Source organism: Equus asinus, chromosome 29, assembly GCF_041296235.1.
Source record: "Equus asinus isolate D_3611 breed Donkey chromosome 29, EquAss-T2T_v2, whole genome shotgun sequence".
NCBI lineage: Eukaryota > Metazoa > Chordata > Mammalia > Perissodactyla > Equidae > Equus > Equus asinus.
The window spans coordinates 6,778,899-6,804,950 of record NC_091818.1 but is presented as its reverse complement, the minus strand read 5'-3'; positions in this window follow the sequence as shown (position 1 = coordinate 6,804,950).

The window sequence follows — 26,052 nt, the reverse complement described above, 5'->3', positions numbered from 1 at the left end:
CGAAAAACAACCTAGCCTCATCTACACAGTGCTAGAGTTGGGCTCACTAGTATATTTAACTCCCGTTGCACTCAACTGCACGTTGCCACTGAACATGTAAGTGGCCGGCCGGTGGTGCAGTGGTGAGGTCCGCACCTTCTGGGTCTGTGGCCCAGTATGGGCTGGGTGGAATCCTCGGTTTGGGCCTCCTCACCACTGCTTCAGTTGTTCTGGTGCAGGCGTCCGAGGTAGAGTAGAGGCAGATGGGAAGGGACGTTGGACAGGGCCAGACTTCCACAGCAAATACAGGAGCATTGCCAGCAGATGTGAGCACAGCAATGCACTTGTGCCAAAACAAAACCAATTAAAAGTTGCAAAGAACAGAAAAACTGAAGCTAAGGAAAAAAAAAAACAAAAAAACAGGAGCTTGCCATTACGAAGAATAGGATCTCTGTGAATAACCTTAGCAAAACAGGTGAATTCTATGTTAATTCAAAAACTAGCAAACCTTTGGGGAAAGAAACTCAAGAAGACACAAGAAAAAAAAAGATATCGAGGGATCTAGGAATGGAAGGATTAACACACTTGAAAGGTTCATACCGCAGTAAGGAATCTCTGGATTCCATGCAATCCCAGTCAAAGTTGCAGCAGTATTTGCCACAGAGAAGAAGAGAGAATCCTAAAGTTTCTAGCCAGCAACGCGAGACCCTGACTAGGCAAAGGAATCCTCAGGAAAACGAACAAAGCAGCACGTGTCACAATTTCTGATTTCAACATAGAGGACGAAGCGCTAGGTACCGAAACGGCACAGTCTGGGCCCCAAAACAGGCATGAAGACCCATGCAAAACAATTGAGAGCCCAGAGCCCAACTCAAACTTACATGGACAGCCCATTTTGGACCAGGGAGCCAAGTGGAGACAGCGGAGAAAGGAGAGTCTCTACAATAAACGGTGCTGGGAAGCCTGCACAGCCACATGGAACACAACGAGAGTACGCCATGATGTTACACCTGGCACACACACCACCTGAAGTGGATTAAAGCCTTGAATGGCAGACTTGAAACCGTGAACCTTGTAGGAGAAGACCTAGGCAGAGTGCTCTTTGCCATCTGTCTGAGCCGCCTATTTGGAAGAAGCATGTCTGACTGGGCAAGGGCAACAAAGGAAACAAGAAACAAACGGGACCACATCAAATGCACACACTTCTGCCCACTCAAGGAAACCATCAACTGAATACTAAGACACCACAACAATTGGGAGAGGATGTTTGCAAACCACACATCGGACAAGGGGTGAAAAGCCCAAAGATACAATCAACTCGCACGTCTCCACAAGAAAAAAAACAAGCCAATGAAAACCTGGTCAAAAGATGGAAGCAGAGATTTCTCCGAAGAAGACAGAAAGAGGGCCAGTAGGTGCATGAAAACTTGTTCACCATCATGAAGTCTCAGGAAAATGCAAATCCAAACTGCAAGGCCATGGCAGCTCACTGTGGTCAGCATGGCTAGAAGGAAGCAGACAGGAAATAACAAGTGTCAGAGAGGAGGTGGAGAGAAGGGAAGCCTCCTGCACTGCTGGTGGGAGTGTAACCCGGTGCAGCCACGATGCCAAAGGTGTGGAACTGCCTCAGAAGTTTAAGTATCCATGTCCCGTATGACCCAGCTATTAATCTGCCGCTTGCTTATCCAAAACAGTCAGAAAGACTACCGCATAAAGACATGTGCATGGCTGTGTTCACCACAGTCTTACTCCGGATATCCAAGACTTGGAAAGCACCCTGGTGTCCAGCAAGGGATGATTGGAGAAGGAAGATGGGCTATAGCCACACAATGGTATACCACTCAGCCGGAACAAATGATGCAATCCAGCCATTTGTGACCACCAGAATGGCTGTGAGGGTTTTAGGGGAAGTGTAACAAGCCCCAGGGAGAAATTCAAATACCATAGAATCTCACTTACAAGGAGAAGAAAAAGCAAGCACTAACCAACAGGTGGCACTGAACATTTGTATGCGGGCTCCCAGAGGCAAAGAGGGGCGGTGACGGAGGGTGAAAGAGAAGATTAGGCACAAGTGTGTGGTGAGGGCCTGTGATTAGTCTTACACTGGTGAAGATGATGTAAGCTACACAGAAGTCTAAAGCAATGAGGACGTGAATCTGGAAGTTATAGTACGTTCTAATGCAGGGTCATGGCTATAAATTCACCTCAAATCAAAAATCCAAAAAGGGGTCCAGAATGATGTCATAAAGCTTTGGGGGCGGAAAGAGTTTACGGAAGGTGAACTTCCAAGGATGGAAAATCACCTCCAAATGCTTACAGATGCTACAGAAAGGCAGACCATTCCAAATAGGTGAAGAGGAATACTACGAAGAGAACATGATCAGTCCTAAACCCATGAACGAACGGAAAATGTTACCGTCCATGATGTTATTACTAATCACCTTCACGAATAATCCAAACAGGCCCACGTCTTCCCAAGTTCAGGCAAAAGGTTGGTCCAAAAGTACAATTCAGGGCCGGCCCTGTGGTGGAGCAGGTAAGTGCCCACATTCCGCTTGGGCGGCCCGGGCCTCACTGTTTCACATTACGAGTGCATATCACATTAGTAGTGTTAGGAAATATAGATTTCATGGTATGGTGCGGGCAGAGATCATAAATAAGCAGCAATTGTGAGGATACGCTATCAATACGCACAAGAAAAGGAACCATAAGAATATTACAATCTATGGAAGTATCTGGTACACTTCCCAAAGGCAGAAGGAAGGAAAACTTGTGACCTGCCAAGGTGGAATTGGCAGAGTGCCACGAGATGACACCATCATTGTGCATCAGAACATTCCCTGGGCAACTTCAACTTGTGAGGGAGTCCAGGACTTTTTCTGGGTAAGGTCCACCCATTTTGCCATCTACCCAAGATATAAGAGATAAAACCCAGGATAATCTTACAGGAGTGACACCAGTGTCTAGAGAGAATGTAGGAGCCCTTTCGAAGTTCAAGGAGAAAGATAGAAACTGACAACAATTGCAGAAAAAGGAAAACTATCCTACCTAGACAGGGTGAGGAGTCAGACTGGTCTGAGATGGCTGTGAAACTCTGTGTGCACGGAGGTTGTCAGGACAACTTCGAATTTTGAGGTCGCTTATGACATCACGGTGAACATGTCCCCCAGGGTGGCCGCATGGTTACAGTCTGAGGATTGGCCTAGGCTAGGCTATTAAAGGGACAGATACCCAGAAACAGGTTTGGCAAACAGAAAGCAGGCACAGAAACTAGAAGAGATAAAACAGAGTCTGATGCAAGGGATAAGAAAGGAACCCTAGGCCACAAGTGAGAATAGAGGGACAGGCACGGAGAGGAGAACATTGTCATCTATTCAAGTCTATGGGGAGGTCATGCTGATTCAAGCTTGCAACTTCATTGGAAACAAGTGGCCGGACTTGGCGTTCATCACACCTACAGTGCCCTTGTGCCTTAAGCATAATGCAAAGTCAAGAAAGATGTCTTGAGGACATTGAAGAGAAGAATCGATGCCTCCTTTCCAAGGCCCATAGCATTCTTTGAAGGTCAGTCTCTTTTTCCGAAGCTCTGGTGTCACGTGGGCCCACTGGGCACATGGTAATGTGTCCCAAGAGATGTCTTGGAAGCCTTGAAGGAATGGAGCCCTGTCACGCTTGGGGTATGTCTCTTTGTTTGGAAGTGCTCTACAAGGGTGCTGAAAAGCACCCTCTTCCACAGGGCTTCGTTCCTTCGTGAAGGCTGCCCTCCCAGGCTAGTGTGCTCTGTTTGCCTCCATCGAAATTCTCTCCCCCTACCTCTTGCCGTAGAAGGATTATTGATTATGTGTTTTGACACCATATGTAAGGAAGTTGCACGAAAATTAGAACTTTACAGTTGTGTTTCAAGAAAAATAAACAGGCCAGGGTAGAGGATGTAGGGCAAACAAATGGCACACCCTATAAAAATTAAGTAAGCCCGTATCTGGACGGAATCTAGGGGAACGTTCAAGGATCAGGGGTCAAGTTCGAAACTTCCCAAATCCGGAAAAGAGACAGAAAAATATCTTTCCTGGAGAGTGGAATTCATCCGATTTGTCTAAGTTGTCTTGGAAACATTGTGTCCGTGAAGGGGGTTGCCAGGACCACCTCGAATTTGGAGTTTCTGATCTCAGGATGTCAAACCAACCCACATGACCACGTGTTCTCAGTGCTTAGTTTGACCTAGGCTAGGGTAGCCAAGAGTCCTACAAGTGACCGGTGCAAATTCAAGGACAACAACCAAGAGTCACGAAAGCACTCACACCTCACCCTAGAGAACATACAGCGATTAACGAAATACAAACTAATCCCTTGGAATGAAGGAGAACGGACTGATAAGCATGTCTAAGGGAGATAGCTGAGAAAGACCATGACGAGTATACTATGGAAAAGAAAAAGAGGACCCAGAAAATGGAAGGTGAACAGAAATCACACCTGAATTATCCACAATGAAAGATGATGTCCGTCTTTAGACAGACTCTGCTGGAACGTTTGAAAGTCAGAGAAATTCACAAGCCAAAAAACGGCAGCGAAGGTCAAGCATGGGCTAACTGGGAAGGGTGAGTTATGAGACTGCTCCAAGCAGGCTCTGAAACCTGTATCCAGGAAGCATGCTGGACCTCAGAGACACAATTATGACAAATCCTCTGACATCACAATGGACCCGAAAAACAACCTAGCCTCATCTACACAGTGCTAGAGTTGGGCTCACTAGTATATTTAACTCCCATTGCACTCAACTGCACGTTGCCACTGAACATGTAAGTGGCCGGCCGGTGGTGCAGTGGTGAGGTCCGCACCTTCTGGGTCTGTGGCCCAGTATGGTCTGGGTGGAATCCTCGGTTTGGGCCTCCTCACCTCTGCTTCAGTTGTTCTGGTGCAGGCGTCCGAGGTAGAGTAGAGGCAGATGGGAAGGGACGTTGGACAGGGCCAGACTTCCACAGCAAATACAGGAGCATTGCCAGCAGATGTGAGCACAGCAATGCACTTGTGCCAAAACAAAACCAATTAAAAGTTGCAAAGAACAGAAAAACTGAAGCTAAGGAAAAAAAAAAACAAAAAAACAGGAGCTTGCCATTACGAAGAATAGGATCTCTGTGAATAACCTTAGCAAAACAGGTGAATTCTATGTTAATTCAAAAACTAGCAAACCTTTGGGGAAAGAAACTCAAGAAGACACAAGAAAAAAAAAGATATCGAGGGATCGAGGAATGGAAGGATTAACACACTTGAAAGGTTCATACCGCAGTAAGGAATCTCTGGATTCCATGCAATCCCAGTCAAAGTTGCAGCAGTATTTGCCACAGAGAAGAAGAGAGAATCCTAAAGTTTCTAGCCAGCAACGCGAGACCCTGACTAGGCAAAGGAATCCTCAGGAAAACGAACAAAGCAGCACGTGTCACAATTTCTGATTTCAACATAGAGGACGAAGCGCTAGGTACCGAAACGGCACAGTCTGGGCCCCAAAACAGGCATGAAGACCCATGCAAAACAATTGAGAGCCCAGAGCCCAACTCAAACTTACATGGACAGCCCATTTTGGACCAGGGAGCCAAGTGGAGACAGCGGAGAAAGGAGAGTCTCTACAATAAACGGTGCTGGGAAGCCTGCACAGCCACATGGAACACAACGAGAGTACGCCATGATGTTACACCTGGCACACACACCACCTGAAGTGGATTAAAGCCTTGAATGGCAGACTTGAAACCGTGAACCTTGTAGGAGAAGACCTAGGCAGAGTGCTCTTTGCCATCTGTCTGAGCCGCCTATTTGGAAGAAGCATGTCTGACTGGGCAAGGGCAACAAAGGAAACAAGAAACAAACGGGACCACATCAAATGCACACACTTCTGCCCACTCAAGGAAACCATCAACTGAATACTAAGACACCACAACAATTGGGAGAGGATGTTTGCAAACCACACATCGGACAAGGGGTGAAAAGCCCAAAGATACAATCAACTCGCACGTCTCCACAAGAAAAAAAACAAGCCAATGAAAACCTGGTCAAAAGATGGAAGCAGAGATTTCTCCGAAGAAGACAGAAAGAGGGCCAGTAGGTGCATGAAAACTTGTTCACCATCATGAAGTCTCAGGAAAATGCAAATCCAAACTGCAAGGCCATGGCAGCTCACTGTGGTCAGCATGGCTAGAAGGAAGCAGACAGGAAATAACAAGTGTCAGAGAGGAGGTGGAGAGAAGGGAAGCCTCCTGCACTGCTGGTGGGAGTGTAACCCGGTGCAGCCACGATGCCAAAGGTGTGGAACTGCCTCAGAAGTTTAAGTATCCATGTCCCGTATGACCCAGCTATTAATCTGCCGCTTGCTTATCCAAAACAGTCAGAAAGACTACCGCATAAAGACATGTGCATGGCTGTGTTCACCACAGTCTTACTCCGGATATCCAAGACTTGGAAAGCACCCTGGTGTCCAGCAAGGGATGATTGGAGAAGGAAGATGGGCTATAGCCACACAATGGTATACCACTCAGCCGGAACAAATGATGCAATCCAGCCATTTGTGACCACCAGAATGGCTGTGAGGGTTTTAGGGGAAGTGTAACAAGCCCCAGGGAGAAATTCAAATACCATAGAATCTCACTTACAAGGAGAAGAAAAAGCAAGCACTAACCAACAGGTGGCACTGAACATTTGTATGCGGGCTCCCAGAGGCAAAGAGGGGCGGTGACGGAGGGTGAAAGAGAAGATTAGGCACAAGTGTGTGGTGAGGGCCTGTGATTAGTCTTACACTGGTGAAGATGATGTAAGCTACACAGAAGTCTAAAGCAATGAGGACGTGAATCTGGAAGTTATAGTACGTTCTAATGCAGGGTCATGGCTATAAATTCACCTCAAATCAAAAATCCAAAAAGGGGTCCAGAATGATGTCATAAAGCTTTGGGGGCGGAAAGAGTTTACGGAAGGTGAACTTCCAAGGATGGAAAATCACCTCCAAATGCTTACAGATGCTACAGAAAGGCAGACCATTCCAAATAGGTGAAGAGGAATACTACGAAGAGAACATGATCAGTCCTAAACCCATGAACGAACGGAAAATGTTACCGTCCATGATGTTATTACTAATCACCTTCACGAATAATCCAAACAGGCCCACGTCTTCCCAAGTTCAGGCAAAAGGTTGGTCCAAAAGTACAATTCAGGGCCGGCCCTGTGGTGGAGCAGGTAAGTGCCCACATTCCGCTTGGGCGGCCCGGGCCTCACTGTTTCACATTACGAGTGCATATCACATTAGTAGTGTTAGGAAATATAGATTTCATGGTATGGTGCGGGCAGAGATCATAAATAAGCAGCAATTGTGAGGATACGCTATCAATACGCACAAGAAAAGGAACCATAAGAATATTACAATCTATGGAAGTATCTGGTACACTTCCCAAAGGCAGAAGGAAGGAAAACTTGTGACCTGCCAAGGTGGAATTGGCAGAGTGCCACGAGATGACACCATCATTGTGCATCAGAACATTCCCTGGGCAACTTCAACTTGTGAGGGAGTCCAGGACTTTTTCTGGGTAAGGTCCACCCATTTTGCCATCTACCCAAGATATAAGAGATAAAACCCAGGATAATCTTACAGGAGTGACACCAGTGTCTAGAGAGAATGTAGGAGCCCTTTCGAAGTTCAAGGAGAAAGATAGAAACTGACAACAATTGCAGAAAAAGGAAAACTATCCTACCTAGACAGGGTGAGGAGTCAGACTGGTCTGAGATGGCTGTGAAACTCTGTGTGCACGGAGGTTGTCAGGACAACTTCGAATTTTGAGGTCGCTTATGACATCACGGTGAACATGTCCCCCAGGGTGGCCGCATGGTTACAGTCTGAGGATTGGCCTAGGCTAGGCTATTAAAGGGACAGATACCCAGAAACAGGTTTGGCAAACAGAAAGCAGGCACAGAAACTAGAAGAGATAAAACAGAGTCTGATGCAAGGGATAAGAAAGGAACCCTAGGCCACAAGTGAGAATAGAGGGACAGGCACGGAGAGGAGAACATTGTCATCTATTCAAGTCTATGGGGAGGTCATGCTGATTCAAGCTTGCAACTTCATTGGAAACAAGTGGCCGGACTTGGCGTTCATCACACCTACAGTGCCCTTGTGCCTTAAGCATAATGCAAAGTCAAGAAAGATGTCTTGAGGACATTGAAGAGAAGAATCGATGCCTCCTTTCCAAGGCCCATAGCATTCTTTGAAGGTCAGTCTCTTTTTCCGAAGCTCTGGTGTCACGTGGGCCCACTGGGCACATGGTAATGTGTCCCAAGAGATGTCTTGGAAGCCTTGAAGGAATGGAGCCCTGTCACGCTTGGGGTATGTCTCTTTGTTTGGAAGTGCTCTACAAGGGTGCTGAAAAGCACCCTCTTCCACAGGGCTTCGTTCCTTCGTGAAGGCTGCCCTCCCAGGCTAGTGTGCTCTGTTTGCCTCCATCGAAATTCTCTCCCCCTACCTCTTGCCGTAGAAGGATTATTGATTATGTGTTTTGACACCATATGTAAGGAAGTTGCACGAAAATTAGAACTTTACAGTTGTGTTTCAAGAAAAATAAACAGGCCAGGGTAGAGGATGTAGGGCAAACAAATGGCACACCCTATAAAAATTAAGTAAGCCCGTATCTGGACGGAATCTAGGGGAACGTTCAAGGATCAGGGGTCAAGTTCGAAACTTCCCAAATCCGGAAAAGAGACAGAAAAATATCTTTCCTGGAGAGTGGAATTCATCCGATTTGTCTAAGTTGTCTTGGAAACATTGTGTCCGTGAAGGGGGTTGCCAGGACCACCTCGAATTTGGAGTTTCTGATCTCAGGATGTCAAACCAACCCACATGACCACGTGTTCTCAGTGCTTAGTTTGACCTAGGCTAGGGTAGCCAAGAGTCCTACAAGTGACCGGTGCAAATTCAAGGACAACAACCAAGAGTCACGAAAGCACTCACACCTCACCCTAGAGAACATACAGCGATTAACGAAATACAAACTAATCCCTTGGAATGAAGGAGAACGGACTGATAAGCATGTCTAAGGGAGATAGCTGAGAAAGACCATGACGAGTATACTATGGAAAAGAAAAAGAGGACCCAGAAAATGGAAGGTGAACAGAAATCACACCTGAATTATCCACAATGAAAGATGATGTCCGTCTTTAGACAGACTCTGCTGGAACGTTTGAAAGTCAGAGAAATTCACAAGCCAAAAAACGGCAGCGAAGGTCAAGCATGGGCTAACTGGGAAGGGTGAGTTATGAGACTGCTCCAAGCAGGCTCTGAAACCTGTATCCAGGAAGCATGCTGGACCTCAGAGACACAATTATGACAAATCCTCTGACATCACAATGGACCCGAAAAACAACCTAGCCTCATCTACACAGTGCTAGAGTTGGGCTCACTAGTATATTTAACTCCCATTGCACTCAACTGCACGTTGCCACTGAACATGTAAGTGGCCGGCCGGTGGTGCAGTGGTGAGGTCCGCACCTTCTGGGTCTGTGGCCCAGTATGGTCTGGGTGGAATCCTCGGTTTGGGCCTCCTCACCTCTGCTTCAGTTGTTCTGGTGCAGGCGTCCGAGGTAGAGTAGAGGCAGATGGGAAGGGACGTTGGACAGGGCCAGACTTCCACAGCAAATACAGGAGCATTGCCAGCAGATGTGAGCACAGCAATGCACTTGTGCCAAAACAAAACCAATTAAAAGTTGCAAAGAACAGAAAAACTGAAGCTAAGGAAAAAAAAAAACAAAAAAACAGGAGCTTGCCATTACGAAGAATAGGATCTCTGTGAATAACCTTAGCAAAACAGGTGAATTCTATGTTAATTCAAAAACTAGCAAACCTTTGGGGAAAGAAACTCAAGAAGACACAAGAAAAAAAAAGATATCGAGGGATCGAGGAATGGAAGGATTAACACACTTGAAAGGTTCATACCGCAGTAAGGAATCTCTGGATTCCATGCAATCCCAGTCAAAGTTGCAGCAGTATTTGCCACAGAGAAGAAGAGAGAATCCTAAAGTTTCTAGCCAGCAACGCGAGACCCTGACTAGGCAAAGGAATCCTCAGGAAAACGAACAAAGCAGCACGTGTCACAATTTCTGATTTCAACATAGAGGACGAAGCGCTAGGTACCGAAACGGCACAGTCTGGGCCCCAAAACAGGCATGAAGACCCATGCAAAACAATTGAGAGCCCAGAGCCCAACTCAAACTTACATGGACAGCCCATTTTGGACCAGGGAGCCAAGTGGAGACAGCGGAGAAAGGAGAGTCTCTACAATAAACGGTGCTGGGAAGCCTGCACAGCCACATGGAACACAACGAGAGTACGCCATGATGTTACACCTGGCACACACACCACCTGAAGTGGATTAAAGCCTTGAATGGCAGACTTGAAACCGTGAACCTTGTAGGAGAAGACCTAGGCAGAGTGCTCTTTGCCATCTGTCTGAGCCGCCTATTTGGAAGAAGCATGTCTGACTGGGCAAGGGCAACAAAGGAAACAAGAAACAAACGGGACCACATCAAATGCACACACTTCTGCCCACTCAAGGAAACCATCAACTGAATACTAAGACACCACAACAATTGGGAGAGGATGTTTGCAAACCACACATCGGACAAGGGGTGAAAAGCCCAAAGATACAATCAACTCGCACGTCTCCACAAGAAAAAAAACAAGCCAATGAAAACCTGGTCAAAAGATGGAAGCAGAGATTTCTCCGAAGAAGACAGAAAGAGGGCCAGTAGGTGCATGAAAACTTGTTCACCATCATGAAGTCTCAGGAAAATGCAAATCCAAACTGCAAGGCCATGGCAGCTCACTGTGGTCAGCATGGCTAGAAGGAAGCAGACAGGAAATAACAAGTGTCAGAGAGGAGGTGGAGAGAAGGGAAGCCTCCTGCACTGCTGGTGGGAGTGTAACCCGGTGCAGCCACGATGCCAAAGGTGTGGAACTGCCTCAGAAGTTTAAGTATCCATGTCCCGTATGACCCAGCTATTAATCTGCCGCTTGCTTATCCAAAACAGTCAGAAAGACTACCGCATAAAGACATGTGCATGGCTGTGTTCACCACAGTCTTACTCCGGATATCCAAGACTTGGAAAGCACCCTGGTGTCCAGCAAGGGATGATTGGAGAAGGAAGATGGGCTATAGCCACACAATGGTATACCACTCAGCCGGAACAAATGATGCAATCCAGCCATTTGTGACCACCAGAATGGCTGTGAGGGTTTTAGGGGAAGTGTAACAAGCCCCAGGGAGAAATTCAAATACCATAGAATCTCACTTACAAGGAGAAGAAAAAGCAAGCACTAACCAACAGGTGGCACTGAACATTTGTATGCGGGCTCCCAGAGGCAAAGAGGGGCGGTGACGGAGGGTGAAAGAGAAGATTAGGCACAAGTGTGTGGTGAGGGCCTGTGATTAGTCTTACACTGGTGAAGATGATGTAAGCTACACAGAAGTCTAAAGCAATGAGGACGTGAATCTGGAAGTTATAGTACGTTCTAATGCAGGGTCATGGCTATAAATTCACCTCAAATCAAAAATCCAAAAAGGGGTCCAGAATGATGTCATAAAGCTTTGGGGGCGGAAAGAGTTTACGGAAGGTGAACTTCCAAGGATGGAAAATCACCTCCAAATGCTTACAGATGCTACAGAAAGGCAGACCATTCCAAATAGGTGAAGAGGAATACTACGAAGAGAACATGATCAGTCCTAAACCCATGAACGAACGGAAAATGTTACCGTCCATGATGTTATTACTAATCACCTTCACGAATAATCCAAACAGGCCCACGTCTTCCCAAGTTCAGGCAAAAGGTTGGTCCAAAAGTACAATTCAGGGCCGGCCCTGTGGTGGAGCAGGTAAGTGCCCACATTCCGCTTGGGCGGCCCGGGCCTCACTGTTTCACATTACGAGTGCATATCACATTAGTAGTGTTAGGAAATATAGATTTCATGGTATGGTGCGGGCAGAGATCATAAATAAGCAGCAATTGTGAGGATACGCTATCAATACGCACAAGAAAAGGAACCATAAGAATATTACAATCTATGGAAGTATCTGGTACACTTCCCAAAGGCAGAAGGAAGGAAAACTTGTGACCTGCCAAGGTGGAATTGGCAGAGTGCCACGAGATGACACCATCATTGTGCATCAGAACATTCCCTGGGCAACTTCAACTTGTGAGGGAGTCCAGGACTTTTTCTGGGTAAGGTCCACCCATTTTGCCATCTACCCAAGATATAAGAGATAAAACCCAGGATAATCTTACAGGAGTGACACCAGTGTCTAGAGAGAATGTAGGAGCCCTTTCGAAGTTCAAGGAGAAAGATAGAAACTGACAACAATTGCAGAAAAAGGAAAACTATCCTACCTAGACAGGGTGAGGAGTCAGACTGGTCTGAGATGGCTGTGAAACTCTGTGTGCACGGAGGTTGTCAGGACAACTTCGAATTTTGAGGTCGCTTATGACATCACGGTGAACATGTCCCCCAGGGTGGCCGCATGGTTACAGTCTGAGGATTGGCCTAGGCTAGGCTATTAAAGGGACAGATACCCAGAAACAGGTTTGGCAAACAGAAAGCAGGCACAGAAACTAGAAGAGATAAAACAGAGTCTGATGCAAGGGATAAGAAAGGAACCCTAGGCCACAAGTGAGAATAGAGGGACAGGCACGGAGAGGAGAACATTGTCATCTATTCAAGTCTATGGGGAGGTCATGCTGATTCAAGCTTGCAACTTCATTGGAAACAAGTGGCCGGACTTGGCGTTCATCACACCTACAGTGCCCTTGTGCCTTAAGCATAATGCAAAGTCAAGAAAGATGTCTTGAGGACATTGAAGAGAAGAATCGATGCCTCCTTTCCAAGGCCCATAGCATTCTTTGCAGGTCAGTCTCTTTTTCCGAAGCTCTGGTGTCACGTGGGCCCACTGGGCACATGGTAATGTGTCCCAAGAGATGTCTTGGAAGCCTTGAAGGAATGGAGCCCTGTCACGCTTGGGGTATGTCTCTTTGTTTGGAAGTGCTCTACAAGGGTGCTGAAAAGCACCCTCTTCCACAGGGCTTCGTTCCTTCGTGAAGGCTGCCCTCCCAGGCTAGTGTGCTCTGTTTGCCTCCATCGAAATTCTCTCCCCCTACCTCTTGCCGTAGAAGGATTATTGATTATGTGTTTTGACACCATATGTAAGGAAGTTGCACGAAAATTAGAACTTTACAGTTGTGTTTCAAGAAAAATAAACAGGCCAGGGTAGAGGATGTAGGGCAAACAAATGGCACACCCTATAAAAATTAAGTAAGCCCGTATCTGGACGGAATCTAGGGGAACGTTCAAGGATCAGGGGTCAAGTTCGAAACTTCCCAAATCCGGAAAAGAGACAGAAAAATATCTTTCCTGGAGAGTGGAATTCATCCGATTTGTCTAAGTTGTCTTGGAAACATTGTGTCCGTGAAGGGGGTTGCCAGGACCACCTCGAATTTGGAGTTTCTGATCTCAGGATGTCAAACCAACCCACATGACCACGTGTTCTCAGTGCTTAGTTTGACCTAGGCTAGGGTAGCCAAGAGTCCTACAAGTGACCGGTGCAAATTCAAGGACAACAACCAAGAGTCACGAAAGCACTCACACCTCACCCTAGAGAACATACAGCGATTAACGAAATACAAACTAATCCCTTGGAATGAAGGAGAACGGACTGATAAGCATGTCTAAGGGAGATAGCTGAGAAAGACCATGACGAGTATACTATGGAAAAGAAAAAGAGGACCCAGAAAATGGAAGGTGAACAGAAATCACACCTGAATTATCCACAATGAAAGATGATGTCCGTCTTTAGACAGACTCTGCTGGAACGTTTGAAAGTCAGAGAAATTCACAAGCCAAAAAACGGCAGCGAAGGTCAAGCATGGGCTAACTGGGAAGGGTGAGTTATGAGACTGCTCCAAGCAGGCTCTGAAACCTGTATCCAGGAAGCATGCTGGACCTCAGAGACACAATTATGACAAATCCTCTGACATCACAATGGACCCGAAAAACAACCTAGCCTCATCTACACAGTGCTAGAGTTGGGCTCACTAGTATATTTAACTCCCGTTGCACTCAACTGCACGTTGCCACTGAACATGTAAGTGGCCGGCCGGTGGTGCAGTGGTGAGGTCCGCACCTTCTGGGTCTGTGGCCCAGTATGGGCTGGGTGGAATCCTCGGTTTGGGCCTCCTCACCACTGCTTCAGTTGTTCTGGTGCAGGCGTCCGAGGTAGAGTAGAGGCAGATGGGAAGGGACGTTGGACAGGGCCAGACTTCCACAGCAAATACAGGAGCATTGCCAGCAGATGTGAGCACAGCAATGCACTTGTGCCAAAACAAAACCAATTAAAAGTTGCAAAGAACAGAAAAACTGAAGCTAAGGAAAAAAAAAAACAAAAAAACAGGAGCTTGCCATTACGAAGAATAGGATCTCTGTGAATAACCTTAGCAAAACAGGTGAATTCTATGTTAATTCAAAAACTAGCAAACCTTTGGGGAAAGAAACTCAAGAAGACACAAGAAAAAAAAAGATATCGAGGGATCTAGGAATGGAAGGATTAACACACTTGAAAGGTTCATACCGCAGTAAGGAATCTCTGGATTCCATGCAATCCCAGTCAAAGTTGCAGCAGTATTTGCCACAGAGAAGAAGAGAGAATCCTAAAGTTTCTAGCCAGCAACACGAGACCCTGACTAGGCAAAGGAATCCTCAGGAAAACGAACAAAGCAGCACGTGTCACAATTTCTGATTTCAACATAGAGGACGAAGCGCTAGGTACCGAAACGGCACAGTCTGGGCCCCAAAACAGGCATGAAGACCCATGCAAAACAATTGAGAGCCCAGAGCCCAACTCAAACTTACATGGACAGCCCATTTTGGACCAGGGAGCCAAGTGGAGACAGCGGAGGAAGGAGAGTCTCTACAATAAACGGTGCTGGGAAGCCTGCACAGCCACATGGAACACAACGAGAGTACACCATGATGTTACACCTGGCACACACACCACCTGAAATGGATTAAAGCCTTGAATGGCAGACTTGAAACCGTGAACCTTGTAGGAGAAGACCTAGGCAGAGTGCTCTTTGCCACCTGTCTGAGCCGCCTATTTGGAAGAAGCATGTCTGACTGGGCAAGGGCAACAAAGGAAACAAGAAACAAACGGGACCACATCAAATGCACACACTTCTGCCCACTCAAGGAAACCATCAACTGAATACTAAGACACCACAACGATTGGGAGAGGATGTTTGCAAACCACACATCGGACAAGGGGTGAAAAGCCCAAAGATACAATCAACTCGCACGTCTCCACAAGAAAAAAAACAAGCCAATGAAAACCTGGTCAAAAGATGGAAGCAGAGATTTCTCCGAAGAAGACAGAAAGAGGGCCAGTAGGTGCATGAAAACTTGTTCACCATCATGAAGTCTCAGGAAAATGCAAATCCAAACTGCAAGGCCATGGCAGCTCACTGTGGTCAGCATGGCTAGAAGGAAGCAGACAGGAAATAACAAGTGTCAGAGAGGAGGTGGAGAGAAGGGAAGCCTCCTGCACTGCTGGTGGGAGTGTAACCCGGTGCAGCCACGATGCCAAAGGTGTGGAACTGCCTCAGAAGTTTAAGTATCCATGTCCCGTATGACCCAGCTATTAATCTGACGCTTGCTTATCCAAAACAGTCAGAAAGACTACCGCATAAAGACATGTGCATGGCTGTGTTCACCACAGTCTTACTCCTGATATCCAAGACTTGGAAAGCACCCTGGTGTCCAGCAAGGGATGATTGGAGAAGGAAGATGGGCTATAGCCACACAATGGTATACCACTCAGCCGGAACAAATGATGCAATCCAGCCATTTGTGACCACCAGAATGGCTGTGAGGGTTTTAGGGGAAGTGTAACAAGCCCCAGGGAGAAATTCAAATACCATAGAATCTCACTTACAAGGAGAAGAAAAAGCAAGCACTAACCAACAGGTGGCACTGAACATTTGTATGCGGGCTCCCAGAGGCAAAGAGGGGCGGTGACGGAGGGTGAAAGAGAAGATTAGGCACAAGTGTGTGGTGAGGGCCTGTGATTAGTCTTACACTGGTGAAGATGATGTAAGCTACACAGAAGTCTAAAGCAATGAGGACGTGAATCTGGAAGTTATAGTACGTTCTAATGCAGGGTCATGGCTATAAATTCACCTCAAATCAAAAATCCAAAAAGGGGTCCAGAATGATGTCATAAAGCTTTGGGGGCGGAAAGAGTTTACAGAAGGTGAACTTCCAAGGATGGAAAATCACCTCCAAATGCTTACAGATGCTACAGAAAGGCAGACCATTCCAAATAGGTGAAGAGGAATACTACGAAGAGAACATGATCAGTCCTAAACCCATGAACGAACGGAAAATGTTACCGTCCATGATGTTATTACTAATCACCTTCACGAATAATCCAAACAGGCCCACGTCTTCCCAAGTTCAGGCAAAAGGTTGGTCCAAAAGTACAATTCAGGGCCGGCCCTGTGGTGGAGCAGGTAAGTGCCCACATTCCGCTTGGGCGGCCCGGGCCTCACTGTTTCACATTACGAGTGCATATCACATTAGTAGTGTTAGGAAATATAGATTTCATGGTATGGTGCGGGCAGAGATCATAAATAAGCAGCAATTGTGAGGATACGTTATCAATACGCACAAGAAAAGGAACCATAAGAATATTACAATCTATGGAAGTATCTGGTACACTTCCCAAAGGCAGAAGGAAGGAAAACTTGTGACCTGCCAAGGTGGAATTGGCAGAGTGCCACGAGATGACACCATCATTGTGCATCAGAACATTCCCTGGGCAACTTCAACTTGTGAGGGAGTCCAGGACTTTTTCTGGGTAAGGTCCACCCATTTTGCCATCTACCCAAGATATAAGAGATAAAACCCAGGATAATCTTACAGGAGTGACACCAGTGTCTAGAGAGAATGTAGGAGCCCTTTCGAAGTTCAAGGAGAAAGATAGAAACTGACAACAATTGCAGAAAAAGGAAAACTATCCTACCTAGACAGGGTGAGGAGTCAGACTGGTCTGAGATGGCTGTGAAACTCTGTGTGCACGGAGGTTGTCAGGACAACTTCGAATTTTGAGGTCGCTTATGACATCACGGTGAACATGTCCCCCAGGGTGGCCGCATGGTTACAGTCTGAGGATTGGCCTAGGCTAGGCTATTAAAGGGACAGATACCCAGAAACAGGTTTGGCAAACAGAAAGCAGGCACAGAAACTAGAAGAGATAAAACAGAGTCTGATGCAAGGGATAAGAAAGGAACCCTAGGCCACAAGTGAGAATAGAGGGACAGGCACGGAGAGGAGAACATTGTCATCTATTCAAGTCTATGGGGAGGTCATGCTGATTCAAGCTTGCAACTTCATTGGAAACAAGTGGCCGGACTTGGCGTTCATCACACCTACAGTGCCCTTGTGCCTTAAGCATAATGCAAAGTCAAGAAAGATGTCTTGAGGACATTGAAGAGAAGAATCGATGCCTCCTTTCCAAGGCCCATAGCATTCTTTGCAGGTCAGTCTCTTTTTCCGAAGCTCTGGTGTCACGTGGGCCCACTGGGCACATGGTAATGTGTCCCAAGAGATGTCTTGGAAGCCTTGAAGGAATGGAGCCCTGTCACGCTTGGGGTATGTCTCTTTGTTTGGAAGTGCTCTACAAGGGTGCTGAAAAGCACCCTCTTCCACAGGGCTTCGTTCCTTCGTGAAGGCTGCCCTCCCAGGCTAGTGTGCTCTGTTTGCCTCCATCGAAATTCTCTCCCCCTACCTCTTGCCGTAGAAGGATTATTGATTATGTGTTTTGACACCATATGTAAGGAAGTTGCACGAAAATTAGAACTTTACAGTTGTGTTTCAAGAAAAATAAACAGGCCAGGGTAGAGGATGTAGGGCAAACAAATGGCACACCCTATAAAAATTAAGTAAGCCCGTATCTGGACGGAATCTAGGGGAACGTTCAAGGATCAGGGGTCAAGTTCGAAACTTCCCAAATCCGGAAAAGAGACAGAAAAATATCTTTCCTGGAGAGTGGAATTCATCCGATTTGTCTAAGTTGTCTTGGAAACATTGTGTCCGTGAAGGGGGTTGCCAGGACCACCTCGAATTTGGAGTTTCTGATCTCAGGATGTCAAACCAACCCACATGACCACGTGTTCTCAGTGCTTAGTTTGACCTAGGCTAGGGTAGCCAAGAGTCCTACAAGTGACCGGTGCAAATTCAAGGACAACAACCAAGAGTCACGAAAGCACTCACACCTCACCCTAGAGAACATACAGCGATTAACGAAATACAAACTAATCCCTTGGAATGAAGGAGAACGGACTGATAAGCATGTCTAAGGGAGATAGCTGAGAAAGACCATGACGAGTATACTATGGAAAAGAAAAAGAGGACCCAGAAAATGGAAGGTGAACAGAAATCACACCTGAATTATCCACAATGAAAGATGATGTCCGTCTTTAGACAGACTCTGCTGGAACGTTTGAAAGTCAGAGAAATTCACAAGCCAAAAAACGGCAGCGAAGGTCAAGCATGGGCTAACTGGGAAGGGTGAGTTATGAGACTGCTCCAAGCAGGCTCTGAAACCTGTATCCAGGAAGCATGCTGGACCTCAGAGACACAATTATGACAAATCCTCTGACATCACAATGGACCCGAAAAACAACCTAGCCTCATCTACACAGTGCTAGAGTTGGGCTCACTAGTATATTTAACTCCCGTTGCACTCAACTGCACGTTGCCACTGAACATGTAAGTGGCCGGCCGGTGGTGCAGTGGTGAGGTCCGCACCTTCTGGGTCTGTGGCCCAGTATGGGCTGGGTGGAATCCTCGGTTTGGGCCTCCTCACCACTGCTTCAGTTGTTCTGGTGCAGGCGTCCGAGGTAGAGTAGAGGCAGAAGGGAAGGGACGTTGGACAGGGCCAGACTTCCACAGCAAATACAGGAGCATTGCCAGCAGATGTGAGCACAGCAATGCACTTGTGCCAAAACAAAACCAATTAAAAGTTGCAAAGAACAGAAAAACTGAAGCTAAGGAAAAAAAAAAACAAAAAAACAGGAGCTTGCCATTACGAAGAATAGGATCTCTGTGAATAACCTTAGCAAAACAGGTGAATTCTATGTTAATTCAAAAACTAGCAAACCTTTGGGGAAAGAAACTCAAGAAGACACAAGAAAAAAAAAGATATCGAGGGATCGAGGAATGGAAGGATTAACACACTTGAAAGGTTCATACCGCAGTAAGGAATCTCTGGATTCCATGCAATCCCAGTCAAAGTTGCAGCAGTATTTGCCACAGAGAAGAAGAGAGAATCCTAAAGTTTCTAGCCAGCAACACGAGACCCTGACTAGGCAAAGGAATCCTCAGGAAAACGAACAAAGCAGCACGTGTCACAATTTCTGATTTCAACATAGAGGACGAAGCGCTAGGTACCGAAACGGCACAGTCTGGGCCCCAAAACAGGCATGAAGACCCATGCAAAACAATTGAGAGCCCAGAGCCCAACTCAAACTTACATGGACAGCCCATTTTGGACCAGGGAGCCAAGTGGAGACAGCGGAGGAAGGAGAGTCTCTACAATAAACGGTGCTGGGAAGCCTGCACAGCCACATGGAACACAACGAGAGTACACCATGATGTTACACCTGGCACACACACCACCTGAAATGGATTAAAGCCTTGAATGGCAGACTTGAAACCGTGAACCTTGTAGGAGAAGACCTAGGCAGAGTGCTCTTTGCCATCTGTCTGAGCCGCCTATTTGGAAGAAGCATGTCTGACTGGGCAAGGGCAACAAAGGAAACAAGAAACAAACGGGACCACATCAAATGCACACACTTCTGCCCACTCAAGGAAACCATCAACTGAATACTAAGACACCACAACGATTGGGAGAGGATGTTTGCAAACCACACATCGGACAAGGGGTGAAAAGCCCAAAGATACAATCAACTCGCACGTCTCCACAAGAAAAAAAACAAGCCAATGAAAACCTGGTCAAAAGATGGAAGCAGAGATTTCTCCGAAGAAGACAGAAAGAGGGCCAGTAGGTGCATGAAAACTTGTTCACCATCATGAAGTCTCAGGAAAATGCAAATCCAAACTGCAAGGCCATGGCAGCTCACTGTGGTCAGCATGGCTAGAAGGAAGCAGACAGGAAATAACAAGTGTCAGAGAGGAGGTGGAGAGAAGGGAAGCCTCCTGCACTGCTGGTGGGAGTGTAACCCGGTGCAGCCACGATGCCAAAGGTGTGGAACTGCCTCAGAAGTTTAAGTATCCATGTCCCGTATGACCCAGCTATTAATCTGACGCTTGCTTATCCAAAACAGTCAGAAAGACTACCGCATAAAGACATGTGCATGGCTGTGTTCACCACAGTCTTACTCCGGATATCCAAGACTTGGAAAGCACCCTGGTGTCCAGCAAGGGATGATTGGAGAAGGAAGATGGGCTATAGCCACACAATGGTATACCACTCAGCCGGAACAAATGATGCAATCCAGCCGTTTGTGACCACCAGAATGGCTGTGAGGGTTTTAGGGGAAGTGTAACAAGCCCCAGGGAGAAATTCAAATACCATAGAATCTCACTTACAAGGAGAAGAAAAAGCAAGCACTAACCAACAGGTGGCACTGAACATTTGTATGCGGGCTCCCAGAGGCAAAGAGGGGCGGTGACGGAGGGTGAAAGAGAAGATTAGGCACAAGTGTGTGGTGAGGGCCTGTGATTAGTCTTACACTGGTGAAGATGATGTAAGCTACACAGAAGTCTAAAGCAATGAGGACGTGAATCTGGAAGTTATAGTACGTTCTAATGCAGGGTCATGGCTATAAATTCACCTCAAATCAAAAATCCAAAAAGGGGTCCAGAATGATGTCATAAAGCTTTGGGGGCGGAAAGAGTTTACGGAAGGTGAACTTCCAAGGATGGAAAATCACCTCCAAATGCTTACAGATGCTACAGAAAGGCAGACCATTCCAAATAGGTGAAGAGGAATACTACGAAGGGAACATGATCAGTCCTAAACCCATGAACGAACGGAAAATGTTACCGTCCATGATGTTATTACTAATCACCTTCACGAATAATCCAAACAGGCCCACGTCTTCCCAAGTTCAGGCAAAAGGTTGGTCCAAAAGTACAATTCAGGGCCGGCCCTGTGGTGGAGCAGGTAAGTGCCCACATTCCGCTTGGGCGGCCCGGGCCTCACTGTTTCACATTACGAGTGCATATCACATTAGTAGTGTTAGGAAATATAGATTTCATGGTATGGTGCGGGCAGAGATCATAAATAAGCAGCAATTGTGAGGATACGTTATCAATACGCACAAGAAAAGGAACCATAAGAATATTACAATCTATGGAAGTATCTGGTACACTTCCCAAAGGCAGAAGGAAGGAAAACTTGTGACCTGCCAAGGTGGAATTGGCAGAGTGCCACGAGATGACACCATCATTGTGCATCAGAACATTCCCTGGGCAACTTCAACTTGTGAGGGAGTCCAGGACTTTTTCTGGGTAAGGTCCACCCATTTTGCCATCTACCCAAGATATAAGAGATAAAACCCAGGATAATCTTACAGGAGTGAAACCAGTGTCTAGAGAGAATGTAGGAGCCCTTTCGAAGTTCAAGGAGAAAGATAGAAACTGACAACAATTGCAGAAAAAGGAAAACTATCCTACCTAGACAGGGTGAGGAGTCAGACTGGTCTGAGATGGCTGTGAAACTCTGTGTGCACGGAGGTTGTCAGGACAACTTCGAATTTTGAGGTCGCTTATGACATCACGGTGAACATGTCCCCCAGGGTGGCCGCATGGTTACAGTCTGAGGATTGGCCTAGGCTAGGCTATTAAAGGGACAGATACCCAGAAACAGGTTTGGCAAACAGAAAGCAGGCACAGAAACTAGAAGAGATAAAACAGAGTCTGATGCAAGGGATAAGAAAGGAACCCTAGGCCACAAGTGAGAATAGAGGGACAGGCACGGAGAGGAGAACATTGTCATCTATTCAAGTCTATGGGGAGGTCATGCTGATTCAAGCTTGCAACTTCATTGGAAACAAGTGGCCGGACTTGGCGTTCATCACACCTACAGTGCCCTTGTGCCTTAAGCATAATGCAAAGTCAAGAAAGATGTCTTGAGGACATTGAAGAGAAGAATCGATGCCTCCTTTCCAAGGCCCATAGCATTCTTTGCAGGTCAGTCTCTTTTTCCGAAGCTCTGGTGTCACGTGGGCCCACTGGGCACATGGTAATGTGTCCCAAGAGATGTCTTGGAAGCCTTGAAGGAATGGAGCCCTGTCACGCTTGGGGTATGTCTCTTTGTTTGGAAGTGCTCTACAAGGGTGCTGAAAAGCACCCTCTTCCACAGGGCTTCGTTCCTTCGTGAAGGCTGCCCTCCCAGGCTAGTGTGCTCTGTTTGCCTCCATCGAAATTCTCTCCCCCTACCTCTTGCCGTAGAAGGATTATTGATTATGTGTTTTGACACCATATGTAAGGAAGTTGCACGAAAATTAGAACTTTACAGTTGTGTTTCAAGAAAAATAAACAGGCCAGGGTAGAGGATGTAGGGCAAACAAATGGCACACCCTATAAAAATTAAGTAAGCCCGTATCTGGACGGAATCTAGGGGAACGTTCAAGGATCAGGGGTCAAGTTCGAAACTTCCCAAATCCGGAAAAGAGACAGAAAAATATCTTTCCTGGAGAGTGGAATTCATCCGATTTGTCTAAGTTGTCTTGGAAACATTGTGTCCGTGAAGGGGGTTGCCAGGACCACCTCGAATTTGGAGTTTCTGATCTCAGGATGTCAAACCAACCCACATGACCACGTGTTCTCAGTGCTTAGTTTGACCTAGGCTAGGGTAGCCAAGAGTCCTACAAGTGACCGGTGCAAATTCAAGGACAACAACCAAGAGTCACGAAAGCACTCACACCTCACCCTAGAGAACATACAGCGATTAACGAAATACAAACTAATCCCTTGGAATGAAGGAGAACGGACTGATAAGCATGTCTAAGGGAGATAGCTGAGAAAGACCATGACGAGTATACTATGGAAAAGAAAAAGAGGACCCAGAAAATGGAAGGTGAACAGAAATCACACCTGAATTATCCACAATGAAAGATGATGTCCGTCTTTAGACAGACTCTGCTGGAACGTTTGAAAGTCAGAGAAATTCACAAGCCAAAAAACGGCAGCGAAGGTCAAGCATGGGCTAACTGGGAAGGGTGAGTTATGAGACTGCTCCAAGCAGGCTCTGAAACCTGTATCCAGGAAGCATGCTGGACCTCAGAGACACAATTATGACAAATCCTCTGACATCACAATGGACCCGAAAAACAACCTAGCCTCATCTACACAGTGCTAGAGTTGGGCTCACTAGTATATTTAACTCCCATTGCACTCAACTGCACGTTGCCACTGAACATGTAAGTGGCCGGCCGGTGGTGCAGTGGTGAGGTCCGCACCTTCTGGGTCTGTGGCCCAGTATGGGCTGGGTGGAATCCTCGGTTTGGGCCTCCTCACCACTGCTTCAGTTGTTCTGGTGCAGGCGTCCGAGGTAGAGTAGAGGCAGATGGGAAGGGACGTTGGACAGGGCCAGACTTCCACAGCAAATACAGGAGCATTGCCAGCAGATGTGAGCACAGCAATGCACTTGTGCCAAAACAAAACCAATTAAAAGTTGCAAAGAACAGAAAAACTGAAGCTAAGGAAAAAAAAAACAAAAAAACAGGAGCTTGCCATTACGAAGAATAGGATCTCTGTGAATAACCTTAGCAAAACAGGTGAATTCTATGTTAATTCAAAAACTAGCAAACCTTTGGGGAAAGAAACTCAAGAAGACACAAGAAAAAAAAAGATATCGAGGGATCGAGGAATGGAAGGATTAACACACTTGAAAGGTTCATACCGCAGTAAGGAATCTCTGGATTCCATGCAATCCCAGTCAAAGTTGCAGCAGTATTTGCCACAGAGAAGAAGAGAGAATCCTAAAGTTTCTAGCCAGCAACACGAGACCCTGACTAGGCAAAGGAATCCTCAGGAAAACGAACAAAGCAGCACGTGTCACAATTTCTGATTTCAACATAGAGGACGAAGCGCTAGGTACCGAAACGGCACAGTCTGGGCCCCAAAACAGGCATGAAGACCCATGCAAAACAATTGAGAGCCCAGAGCCCAACTCAAACTTACATGGACAGCCCATTTTGGACCAGGGAGCCAAGTGGAGACAGCGGAGGAAGGAGAGTCTCTACAATAAACGGTGCTGGGAAGCCTGCACAGCCACATGGAACACAACGAGAGTACACCATGATGTTACACCTGGCACACACACCACCTGAAATGGATTAAAGCCTTGAATGGCAGACTTGAAACCGTGAACCTTGTAGGAGAAGACCTAGGCAGAGTGCTCTTTGCCATCTGTCTGAGCCGCCTATTTGGAAGAAGCATGTCTGACTGGGCAAGGGCAACAAAGGAAACAAGAAACAAACGGGACCACATCAAATGCACACACTTCTGCCCACTCAAGGAAACCATCAACTGAATACTAAGACACCACAACGATTGGGAGAGGATGTTTGCAAACCACACATCGGACAAGGGGTGAAAAGCCCAAAGATACAATCAACTCGCACGTCTCCACAAGAAAAAAAACAAGCCAATGAAAACCTGGTCAAAAGATGGAAGCAGAGATTTCTCCGAAGAAGACAGAAAGAGGGCCAGTAGGTGCATGAAAACTTGTTCACCATCATGAAGTCTCAGGAAAATGCAAATCCAAACTGCAAGGCCATGGCAGCTCACTGTGGTCAGCATGGCTAGAAGGAAGCAGACAGGAAATAACAAGTGTCAGAGAGGAGGTGGAGAGAAGGGAAGCCTCCTGCACTGCTGGTGGGAGTGTAACCCGGTGCAGCCACGATGCCAAAGGTGTGGAACTGCCTCAGAAGTTTAAGTATCCATGTCCCGTATGACCCAGCTATTAATCTGCCGCTTGCTTATCCAAAACAGTCAGAAAGACTACCGCATAAAGACATGTGCATGGCTGTGTTCACCACAGTCTTACTCCGGATATCCAAGACTTGGAAAGCACCCTGGTGTCCAGCAAGGGATGATTGGAGAAGGAAGATGGGCTATAGCCACACAATGGTATACCACTCAGCCGGAACAAATGATGCAATCCAGCCGTTTGTGACCACCAGAATGGCTGTGAGGGTTTTAGGGGAAGTGTAACAAGCCCCAGGGAGAAATTCAAATACCATAGAATCTCACTTACAAGGAGAAGAAAAAGCAAGCACTAACCAACAGGTGGCACTGAACATTTGTATGCGGGCTCCCAGAGGCAAAGAGGGGCGGTGACGGAGGGTGAAAGAGAAGATTAGGCACAAGTGTGTGGTGAGGGCCTGTGATTAGTCTTACACTGGTGAAGATGATGTAAGCTACACAGAAGTCTAAAGCAATGAGGACGTGAATCTGGAAGTTATAGTACGTTCTAATGCAGGGTCATGGCTATAAATTCACCTCAAATCAAAAATCCAAAAAGGGGTCCAGAATGATGTCATAAAGCTTTGGGGGCGGAAAGAGTTTACAGAAGGTGAACTTCCAAGGATGGAAAATCACCTCCAAATGCTTACAGATGCTACAGAAAGGCAGACCATTCCAAATAGGTGAAGAGGAATACTACGAAGGGAACATGATCAGTCCTAAACCCATGAACGAACGGAAAATGTTACCGTCCATGATGTTATTACTAATCACCTTCACGAATAATCCAAACAGGCCCACGTCTTCCCAAGTTCAGGCAAAAGGTTGGTCCAAAAGTACAATTCAGGGCCGGCCCTGTGGTGGAGCAGGTAAGTGCCCACATTCCGCTTGGGCGGCCCGGGCCTCACTGTTTCACATTACGAGTGCATATCACATTAGTAGTGTTAGGAAATATAGATTTCATGGTATGGTGCGGGCAGAGATCATAAATAAGCAGCAATTGTGAGGATAC